Genomic DNA, 12419 nt, shown 5'->3' on the forward strand with positions numbered 1-12419 from the left:
GAGAAAAAAGATCCCGTTTGAAATTTCAAATAACTTTTCTGTGAAATTTGTTTACAGTTTTATTTTCATTTATTTTCTCAGTGTGAAAAAAAAAACCAAAAGCTGAGCAATTTTTTTTCTATTAGTATTATTATTTTAAGTACATTCTACATTATTGAATGTCAAAATTAATTTTTTATCAAGAGGTCAGTTGGTGAATATTTATTGTGAAGAAATATTAAATTTTAATATGACTTTAATCATATAAATTACTATGCCTAGTTAAAATAAGTCAATTTTTAAAATTGTATGTTTATTCATGTGTAATCTCATATAAACAGAAAAATAGATACGAATCAAAATAACCAATGAACATAAAATAAAAAAAAATATCAATGAACCAAAATAAGTTTTGTGTTAAAAAGTTAGACAAAGTGAAGGTAAAACGTAATAGTAATTTAGAGATGTATTTAATGCAGTGAATAAGGAGCGCTCGTTACAAGTTATTTTACTCATCTACCCACAATAATTGTTTATTAAATTGCTGTTTTCTTGAGAAAGGTTTCTCCATTTTTATAAATAAAATACCAACAAAGAAAAACAAAAAAAAAAACTGAAACTATTTTTTTATAAATTTAACTAGCGAAAAATATATTTCTATCTCTTATAGAAGATGATTTATTCACTAACTAGAAAGTATTATTACCTGAAAAATAACGCTGTTATGATAAGCTTTTTATTTAAGATTTATGCTCATTCAATATTGAAGTTCTATGGATAAATTAACGCTTAAAAATATCTTCAAATTTTATTTGAAAAAAAATACTAAAATATCATTTGGATCGGTTCAGCAGTTCCTGATTTTTAAATATACAAATGAAATGAAATTATGATATGTTTTTAAGGATAATCCGAAAGCCTTCTGTTTAAGTTAGCTCCAGTCAAACTCCAAAATGTTAATAGTTGTTGAATCTAAAATATTTATATTTCAAAACTTAATGGCTATGATTGTTTAGATGCAATACTTATAAATTTTAACAATTAAACTATATATATTTATATAAAACCTATATAATATTATATAATAAATAATACATACCTCTAAGTGTTTTATTATACATTTAATATTAGTAAATCATTCTGGAAATGATTTAGGACGTCCCATAACTGAATTATTTTATAAACCAAAAAAAATTTACATTTTTCCCTTAAATAACTTTTAATTTTGGATTTGAATGCTTAAAACATTATTATTTTTCTAGATGGGCTAATAGTGTAATTACAGGGGCGCCTCATAGATTTTTATAAAATTCTATCGTGTGTTATACGAATAACACACGTTATTCGTATTGCGTTAAATGTATTATTTCTTCTTATCATTAATTTGAAATTTGAGAATCGGAAAAAAAATAATTTTTTCCGATTCTCAAATTTCAAATTAATGATAAGAAGATTATTAAAATGTATTTTTTACGCATGACAAAAAACTCTATTTATAAAAGCTTATTACTAGATCTGTATATGAAAACATTTCCGAGTTAAAAACCTCTTTTGCAATAAAAAATCTAGTTTTAGACAATACTCTTATATTAGATTATTTTTATATATTTTTTAAAATTTAACAAACAACCTTTTGACCTTAGTAAATGTTTCTAAATATTATTTCAATACCTTTATTTCATAAACGTATATGTTACTAGTTTCTTTAGACAGTTATATATGATATCATTAAACAGGTAAAGAGTAAATATTAATAAACTTGAAGGCGATGACATCATTCCAACGCAGCTAAAATATGAAATGAAATTTCAACTTTTTAAAATTCGAGTTATTTCAAATCATAACTTGAAATTTCAATTTTCCTGTATTTTTTCTCAAAAAACAAAATATGTCCACTTGTTTGCTATGGCAACGCATTATTCGTGCATATTAAATATTTTAATGTTAATTATAAACCACTTTAAGATGAATAAAAACCATGAAATATTATATTAAAGCGTTTAAATTAAGAAATCAAGTTATAAGAAATAATTTAAACACGATAACCGAGAGCGAGTGTTATTTGAATTATTTATTACTAAAATATAAATCAGTGTTGGGCTGGTGTATGCGTTACATCTAGCCGTTTTATATTGAAGATAAAGGTTTTATTGCTGGTTGTATTACTGATAAGGAAAGGAGGTGTTTAGTTACAGGATCAGGCACCAGGCATCGCTATGTCTGTGGCTCGCGCGCGCCGCGTTACAAACCTACTGTTGTCGAGTCAGTTAGCGCCCGGTCGTTTCAGTTCGCTGTTTGTTGCTCGTTTCAATCGTGCCGCGAGTGTTTTCTTATCATTCTTTTGCTGTCGACAATATCGTTAATTTGTTTCTAATATTTGTAAATTTTATCTCGTTGTACCTGTTAAATTATAAGACAAAATTATTTGTACCGGTACGTATCAGTATACTGTAATATTTTATTTTAAGTAATTAAATTTTTTGATGTGATTATTTCTCTTCTTTATGCATAATTTATAAACTAGGCACGAAAATTATATCAATGCTACGGCGTAACTTACTACTATGTTGACTATTTAAGAAAAATTATAATTTATTAAATTATTAATTCCATTCTTCATTTCAACTGAAGTGATTTATAAATGTTTTCTTCAAAATACATTTATTTCTTAATACGTTACAATTGATGATTTGGTGCAGAATATAAACTGTTCGTCACATTATTTCAGTTATCTGTTTACAAAATTAAAAAAAAATAAAAGTCGTTTTATACATCTTTGTTAACCTATCAACAATTATTCAAATGTTAATATGGTTTATCTGATTAATAAGAAAGGATTATTAATTATTACTTAATACTTTTTTTTTTGCTATCCGTTTGAAAGATCGAGTTTAGTAATTTATTAACGTAAGTTCTTTTGCAGCCATCAATTGTTTATTGAGAGATACAGTATATTTTAGAATTTTTTATTTATTTTAACTTTTCTTTCTTTTTAGTTATTTACAATTGAATGTAACTAGAAAATATCCCATAAAAATACGCAAAACTTACTTCTCTCATATTAAATAAACTAAAACAAATTTAGAAAATTTAATGCTAGATTAAAGTTAACGATTTAATACTACTTATACATATATATTTATACGTTATACTAGTTATACATATATATTTATTTATTTATGTTTTCATATATGAGCGCGCTTACATCATCTCCTCCCAACCATACAAACACTCTAAATGTGTTAGTTGTTCTATATTACTTTTTTACCATCAGTTTTATGACTGGTTTGGTTCTTTTTATGTCCTAAACTGTTCTACGCTAATATTATTGGTTAAATTAACATATGCATTTCAGTCCATTTTATCTTAGCAGTTTTTAGCGTCTGTAATTACAACCAATTTCAAATAAACTAATTCTAAATAACTTATAAGATATATCAATCGTTGTTCCTTCTTTAACATAAAATTTGTAAATATTTCTGTTAATAATGGGCTGCGGAGAAGTTAAAATTGTAATAAAGGTTACTACCGACAGCAGTCATTATTAAGTGTTATTTATTGTCATCAACGATGGAAAGAAATTACGTTAAATTCAACAGAAAATGTCTTTTCTGGCAGTTAAAACAGTTACTTATTTCACTGCATAGATAGAATATATGTTTTATCCACTAAAGAAGTAAATTTTCTATTTCAAAATCATTACTTTGTCTTTTAATTTAAAAAAAAAAAAAATGTAATGTTTGATTAATTTTAATATGTATAAGGTACCAATTTTTCTCTCTCTTTTTTTACCGAGACATTGAAAAATCTCCCTCCGGCATGCAACCAGATTGACCAGTCGTTAATTCTTTTCTCCGATTATAATTACTGAATTTCTTTTTCATTTTCTTATAATAATTATTTTAATATTTTCTTACACATTAATGAATTTTATTCCGACTTGTAAAAATAAAATTTTTGTCGTATTTCTTTGCCATAGTAATACTTATTAAAATAAATAACATCACTAAACACGCGCACGTGCACACACACACACACACACACACACACACACACACACACACACACACATATTAAATATATTCGTACATATGATATTAGTAGTTCTGAAATTACTTCTTAATTTAGATTAATTTTTCTATGCATAGTTGGAAAGGATATTATTAGTTTTTAAAGTTTGTTTAGCGAATGGAAACGATTTATTTCTCCAATCGTTCTTACCGATAAATTAAATACGATTGGTGTTTTGAAATAGAAATCTTCAATATTAAATATTTACGTAAAAGAGGGAAAATCTATTTTATTTTATATTTATGTTTAGTATTTTTTAACGGGAAATCATTATTTTCTAAGCGTCTAAAACAATATTAATGAATTTATTGTTAAATTAAGCGTCTAGTTATCATCAACCTACCACAAAAAACCTGTAGAGCAGTTCCTTTTTTAACAGAAGAATCGATTTTTAACATTTTTATGAATACTTATAAAATAATTTTATAACAATTAAATACAGTTCATAGTTATGATAGCTGTCAGCTTATTTACTTTAAATGTTATGAATGAATTTATATGCAAAATATTTTTAACTAAAATAAAATTAATTTACCATGAATTTTCCTATTACTCTAAATAAATTATAAAATATACATCATTCAGTCCGATGGAGTAAGTAGGTAAGTGAACGAGTAAATATTTATCTAGTTTCTAAGGTATTTAAATCAAACTAATTTGAATAATATTTAATTTAGATAGGAATTTACATACTTTTACTTATATATTTTAATTTTTGGAATATTAATTATTTTAATGCAATGTTCTATCTTCAACCTTTTATTTAAAAAAAAAATTAGAAGTTAAACAGCAAGCTTCAACACAAATGACTGTAATCATTTATGCTCATAATTTTACTATTTTCTTCATACTTTTTCTCACAAGAATTTAATTTTACAGATAGTAAAAAAATTTCAACGAGTGCACATTTTTTATTTTGATTTTAGCATCGTAAAATTATAGGTAGGTATTAAAAGTTTATCCGGGGATAGAGGAGAATTGAGACGCGGTTATAATGCAAGGAAGCTGCCCAAGGCAGGTAACCGTATTATCATGTAATAATGATGATGATGATGATAATAATAATGAGCGTTAATATTATTATTGCTTTTTTTTAACATTTATTTTCGTGTGATAAATCAGTGATAACTACAAAAACGCTCCAAGGAAATTAATGGAAACCATGAAACATTGAAATAGTAGACTTTTAGAATGCAATTACACAACTAAATATAAGTATTTACACACTCACACGAACGAACGATCGCGCGCGCGTATATATATATATATATATCACATGTGTATACATTTTTAACATATGGCGTAGTGTTTATCTTTTGCTGAGGATATGAACATTATTGATTATAAACATATTTATTATTAATTAAAAATCTACCAAAATATATTCCTTAAACTTAAAAGATACAGAGGTCATTTTTGTCATTTTTAAACTATTATAAAAAAAAGCAAAATGTTATCTCACAATTCTTTATCTTTAAAATTACAAGAATTGTTATAATACAGATAAGTTTCACCCCATATGAACTTCCAGAATAAACTTTATACATATTATACATTAGAAATATATAAAGTTAATTAAATTTATAAAATTTATTTCGCTAACTCTTTGTTTGCTAAGGTAAACAATTGGTATCAATAGAAATAATAAAACAGCTGATAATGTGTATTTTTTATTTACATATTAATTTAAATAGATAGTTCAATGATGTTTTTTTTTAAACAACTGATGTTTAAAAATCCATAATTACACCAATAGCTGTTTTACACGAAACTATTTGACAAACATCATTGAAGTGGTACTTAAATATATTTATAACCCCTCCTGATAACTACCAACTACACTTATTTAACGATTTTTATAATTTCTTTATAACTATCAGTGAACTTAGTAAGATAAAAAAATTTCCATAAATAATTTCAGATATAGAAAAGTGATAAATTCATTGGCCTAAAACTTGTCACAAATCAAGTACTCAGAAAGTTCTTATTATGAGAAGGATTGATTATACCATTTTATTTAGATTCAGAGTTGTCCTTTGTAATTCCATTATTTTGGAATCAAAATTAAAAATAGAAATGTATAATTATTAAAGATTAATAGCAATAGTGATGCAAAGTGTTTAAATATTTTAAATTTATTTTAATGCAATTCAATGAAGTTTTAATTTTTCTTTAATTTCTAAATTAATTAAATATTTAATCATATATATAAGAGTACCATTTCTGTATATGAAATTATTTATAACAGAAATGAAATGTCTCGCCAAAGAATTTTATCGCCTTTGCTTTTGTTTATTCTACACCTTTTTATTCTTATGTTTTTAATAGTTATCAACGTCAAACAGTATTGTAACAATTAATTAACAACATTAAACTTATGCTATTGAACAAAATATTCGATAAAACCAATATGTTACTAGAATATATAAATGCCAAATTATTTACTTGTTTAAAATTTTTCCAATTGCAATATTTTCGATGTGTTTCTTTCAATTTTTTATATCCGTTTAACTTAACAAATAAAAACACTTTTATTACGTTTTTTATAAATTAAACTAAACTTATATGATTTGTGTTATTTTTTTCATATACTTTATGTCACTCAGTTTAGATTCAAGGTAAATAACTAATCTGAACTATCAGTTCTGTTTTACACATCCCACTTGAATTCATTGCCGGCTAAACAAGTTAGTTATATTCAAAACCTACACTTCGCCTACAGTCGGTCCGCGTCCGCTCTATCTAATAACAAATTATTAAAGTTAAGTTACTTTTGTACAAAGTTACTTAGGTATATAATGTACTTACACCGGTTATTCGTAGTTGTTAGGCACGGGTAAAGTTCATAATACATTTGTTCCTACACAGCGTTATTATTTAGTGATATGCAATCCCAAAACGGCAGCGGAACTAGTTCATCTTTTATAACTCAATTTTCCGTAAGTTTCTAATTCTCCAAAATATAACTTTTCCTTTGGGTTTACCATAAAATTTGTTGTAGGGGTTTGTTACTAGATATCACGTGCTTCTACGATGCATCATACACAGAGAAGACGCTCTGGATAAACTTCAGTCATTAATTCAACTTAAATCATGTCCCCGTTAAGTTCCACGATCTTCATTTTTTTATGTTACTATAAAGAGGTTGTGAGCGTAATTTTTGACGCGATACTGTAATCGTGTAAAGAATTTTAATTAAAATTAAATCAAGGAAAGTCAAATATTATGAACTGATGCTCATCATCTTTTTATACTACTTTACTGATACCGTAAATTAATATTTTACAATGAAGGAGAGTGGTAGAAACATAACTTGTAAGTTTAGTGTACGGAGGTAAACATGTTTAGTATTCAAAACAAGATTATATGATACACTCGTACATTAAAATATTTTGAATGTGATCGTATATCAAGGTGGCGCGGATCGGAAATTCATTCCATGAATGACAATATTTACAAATAAAACTTTTTATTACAGATATTTTAGAACAAAGGACAGAATTGAAAGAATACTGAAATTAAAATTTTAATTAATTATAAGTTATCTAGCTTCGGTGTAAAAAGGTATTCTCATTATGTTTTATAGAATATTGCTTTCATGCTTTAATTAAATAATTTTGCTTATTAAATCTTTTAATACATGCATATTATTTTAAAACTAGAATTATTATAAAATATAGATTTTATTTTAACTGTGACCACAAGGAGTATTAATCTTAGGAATACTAAATATTCACGAAAAGTTCTTAATTAAACGCTTTAACATTCTTTAAAATCGACAATTAAAAAACCCATTAATGTTGTATGATGCGTTTTTTGAATGCAGAACAAGATGAATATTATTAAAAAAAAAATGTTATTAAAAACAAAATCCGACTTCGGGAAGATTCCGTTGGTGCATTAATGCCTGGACTACATCTGTTCGTCTTGCTACATATATTACAAATAACATTTTTGTAATGAATGAAAGGAAAAATTAAATGTAAATTTTCTATATATTGAAGTATAATGTAGGGTTTTAGGTATGTCCTAAAAACGTATAATTAATTTGATAATTTTTATAATAATTATGATATACGAGTAAAACAAAAAAAACCATCTTAGATCATTCTTTAAAAAAATTCATATTTGTTTTCGTTTGCTCAGAATCGGTAAGGCGTTATAGGTGTAAATGAGCAAAAATAGAATAAAGTACGTATAATTGGCAAAGAAAACCGTAAAAGTTGAAGTAGTGATAGATTTACCATCGCTACTACTATGTGACAAAGCCAACTGACAAACCGGCTCTTCGGTAAAATAAACTTGTTTATGTAAATATAACGACACTAGTACAATCCCTTCTCTGATTAATTTATATACAGAATATTTTATACCTATATCTCTCAATATTATTCATTATTTTCTAATTATTTATTATTCAATGTTTTATTGCTACATTCAGAAACGAAAAGTACTATTATTAGCGTGCTTTATCTATCTTGAAGAGTTTGAAGCAAAATAATGATAATGTATGTAATTACATTACATTCTAAAAATTAAAGAAAAGTACCATTTACTGACTACTTTTTAGTCAAACATGAGATTACATGACTTACATGGCATTTTTCAATTATCAGACATTTTCAGAGTGATAGCTTTGTCAACCATGAATGATTATTTTTAAAATTGAAAACACTGGTTTGTTCATTATATAAACTAAATAAGAAAATGCGAATAAAATTATAATTAATCGTTATTTCAAAGAAATTGAAGTAGTGCATATGTATAAAAAAAAACCAACAACTAAAACGTTTTAATTAATTGCTGCAGAAAGGAAAATGTAATGTAACATCATGTTCTTACGTGAATTACATTTCGATCGTTGTTTATAACGCGATGTGTTGGCAAATCTTTTTTGTAAGAAATACGGTGCATTGTTGGCTTCGGTGCAAAATATTAATTCATCTTTTTATTTTAAATTATCCCCAAAAAAATTATCCAAATTTTGGGGGGGGGGAGAAATTGTTTCAATTTTATACAATTATTGTTAGAAAAAAATTAAAATTGACTTCTACATCATCACGCACTTTTCCATCCAGTAATTTCATGAATATAATTTACATACACACACAATATATATATATATACGCACGCCCCCCCCCCACACACACACACACACTTACAACTCTTCAATTGTTTAAACCCTACTTGAATGAAAGTTTATAAAATAATAATAATATAAATTAAAACCTAAAATTAGATGTGTCTTTTGATGTTCAGTAATCATCTTTAATAGATTCAACGTAAATTAGTTGGATAAGCATGAATTTAAAAATAAAACTTTTGAAAAGTAGAGCTTTAAAGAAATATGATATTCCGACTCGGACTGGACCATTTTATTCGGTCCGAGACTGCAATTTAAATTATGTATGTACTGTTTTTCAACAATAAACTGAACATTTCAGTAATAACAAACTGAAGTGGACTGTCTAAAATGTTTCAGTAACTACCTGAAAGAAACATTAGTTAGGTTTTTGAAAATACAGTTGAATTTGTTTTCAGTATCTTTTTTTTTATTTTACTCGTATAAACCCAATTAGAATACTCTTTTTGATTTATTAGTGTTGGTTATTTACTCGTCTTTAATAATAATAATTGTTATCTTTATTGATTATTTTTTACATTGCTGTCAATATAGCAGAATATATCTATCTCTATATAAATGGGAAAGTATAGTGATCGGTCAAAATTGGGCATACCCGGTTTTCACCGAATCTTGACGAATTGACCCCTAAGGATCCCAGAAAACCGAAAAATGGCATCAAAGTTTCCGCAACAAAATGTGCGTACGTATGTACGATGTATGTATGTTGGCGTGTAAATCGCCTGATATCCTCAGTTCTACTTGATCGATTTTCATTAAACTTGGCTATACTGTTACTATATAAGGGGCATTCATGCTATTAAATCTTCAATTCTAAAGGTCAGTGGTTGAGAGATATAAGGGGGAAAACAAAATCGTCTCTAGATTTTGCATAATTAAGATTTTTTTTGATGAAATTTAATAAACAACTTTTAGTAAAAAAATACTTTCTACTAAATTTCATCCCCACCCCTAAAAATGGTTTGTAGTGTTGGACTATAAATAATCTTATATCTCCAGAACTACTCGACCGATTTTGACCAAACATGATCAGATTACTTCTATATATGGGGCATTGATGCTATTAAATTCAATTTATTATATTATTCAATTCAAAAGGTTAGGCTTGGGGGATACAGAGGGGAAACGAAATCGTCTCCATACTTTGCATAATTAAGATTATATTTTTTTTATAGTTTGTGAATAATAATAAACAACTTTTGTAAAAAAACTTTTTGGCTACATTTCACCCTCAACCCTAAAAATTGTTTTAATTTTGAAGTTATAGAAGGCATTAAAACGAGTGATTTTTGTTGCGCAATTTTTTTTTGTTAATTTTGTGAATATAAATAAACAACTTTTGTAAAAAAAATTTTTTTGCTAAATTTCATCCCCCAACCTTAAAAATGGTTTTAATTTTGAAGAGTTATAGAAGGCAGTAAAGGGGTGATTTTTGTTGCATGTTTTTTTTTTTTTTTTTTTTTTTTATATATTTTTGTGAACAATTATAAAAAAATATCTCTTGTGCAAAAGTTTTTTTGGTAAATTGCACCCCCACTCCAAAAATAGTAATCATTTTGAAACGGTGTAGTAGGCAGTACAGTGGATCTTTTTCGTTACATTTTTTTTCAGTTAGCAACTCGTTGGATCAACAAATTTGTTCCCCATCAAAGTGGGGTCTTAACCCAGCATCCCGTTACACACCCCACATCCCACTTAACGGCCCGGACTACTGCTGTAGTCATCTGCTATGTTGTGACGTCACAGGTGAGCGGTAGAATTAAATAAATGAATAATATTTAAAGTGTAAAAATGAGTTAAAGTGGTCGCTAGTACCACCACACCCGCGCGGATGAAATACGATATGCGCGCGCGCTTTAGTTAGAATCATTGATTTAAATAACCAAAAAATATTGTATTTAAATAAAATGTTAAATATTTTAAATTGAGTTGTGCATGTGTGTGTAAGCCGCGCATCAGAAAAAGCGGCGTGACGAGTAAATCTTACAACTGTGTTGTCAGATTTTTTTATTTACTTTTCGTATGTTTTAAAGTAAGATTTTATTTAATGACCTTTCAAATCTTTCTTGAACTTTTCATGACTCATAGTAACAAACCTATAATTTATTTTTAACTTTTCCGAGACTCGATAAATGTTAAAAAGGTTTGTACTAGTACTCTGCGTGCAATTTGTTCACAGACATTATTTAAATTAGTTTTCTAGATATCAATTTTATTATTTATTTAATTTTTTTGTAATCCGCAATAGTAGTTTACTCCTTTTTAATGTTAGCATCTAATATTTCTGCTTGGTGCATGTTTATTCGATTATAATAACATTAACAAAAACTAGTATTTCTATATTACACAGAATATTAGTTTCACATACTGTGCAACTAAAAATAATGAATTCTACTGCAAATGTTGAACTAAAATAAAAAAGTAAACATCGTAATCACAAGGTGCTCATTATTCAGTTCATTAAATAATGTACTAATTTCGTGAATGAATAGAATGATACGCGTGTACATAGTAGTAACGTTTTTATTTATACAGAAAGAACTCCATTCAAGAGAAAGGTTTTTTCTTAGTAATTATTTTGCGTTGCTTTATTGGTTGTGTCCATAATTATGTATTTCTAATAATTGTATTGTGAAAGAAGCCAACAATTTTATTTAAACGTGAGTAGATACACATTTTTGCTCATTAACAAGTTATTAATATAAAAAAAATAGATAAAGAGTATAACACGATTTACTCGCCATTTTTTTCAATTTATAACAAAATTCATCAATTTCTTACAAATTACAAACAGATTTTTTTCCCCTTATTGGTATTCTACTTACAGCTAATCTGAATGTAAAAAATTTTTTATTGTTCGACCATTTATTTAACAGCTTTTGGTTGCATAATTTCCAAGAAAATGTGAAATCATATCTTCTACTAAAACCAAAAGACAAACAAACTGAGATTTTGTTATTACGAGTCATGGTTCATAATATCTGTTTACTTCCATTATTAATAAATAATTTTCCAAAATATTTAATGTTTAGGAAATATTTTTTCCGTTAAATCTTAAATAATGTGATTTTAGACTATATCCCAGTGTAAAATATTTAAAAATATTTTCATTGTTATTATTATTGAGTGCTACTGCATTAAAATCATGTCTTTATTTAGAGACAATTAAGTATGCCAGTGAAAAAAGAGGCTAGAAAAGCATTTTAATTGGTGAAGTAAAGGATGT

General features: G+C 26.4%; 1 protein-coding gene across 2 annotated transcripts in view; it reads left to right on the top strand.

Annotated features, from left to right (window-relative positions):
• The first annotated feature begins 2262 nt into the window (after positions 1-2262).
• Positions 2263-12419, top strand: part of loh (thrombospondin type 1 domain containing lonely heart) — a 1319035-nt gene continuing 1308878 nt past the window's right edge. For both annotated transcript variants that reach the window (XM_075360455.1, XM_075360456.1), the window contains exon 1: positions 2263-2412. The gene's annotated coding sequence lies outside the window, so the exon portion shown is untranslated. The remainder of the gene's footprint in view (positions 2413-12419) is intronic.

This window comes from Lycorma delicatula, chromosome 3 (genome assembly GCF_047948215.1).
Source record: "Lycorma delicatula isolate Av1 chromosome 3, ASM4794821v1, whole genome shotgun sequence".
Classification (NCBI taxonomy): Eukaryota; Metazoa; Arthropoda; class Insecta; order Hemiptera; family Fulgoridae; genus Lycorma; species Lycorma delicatula.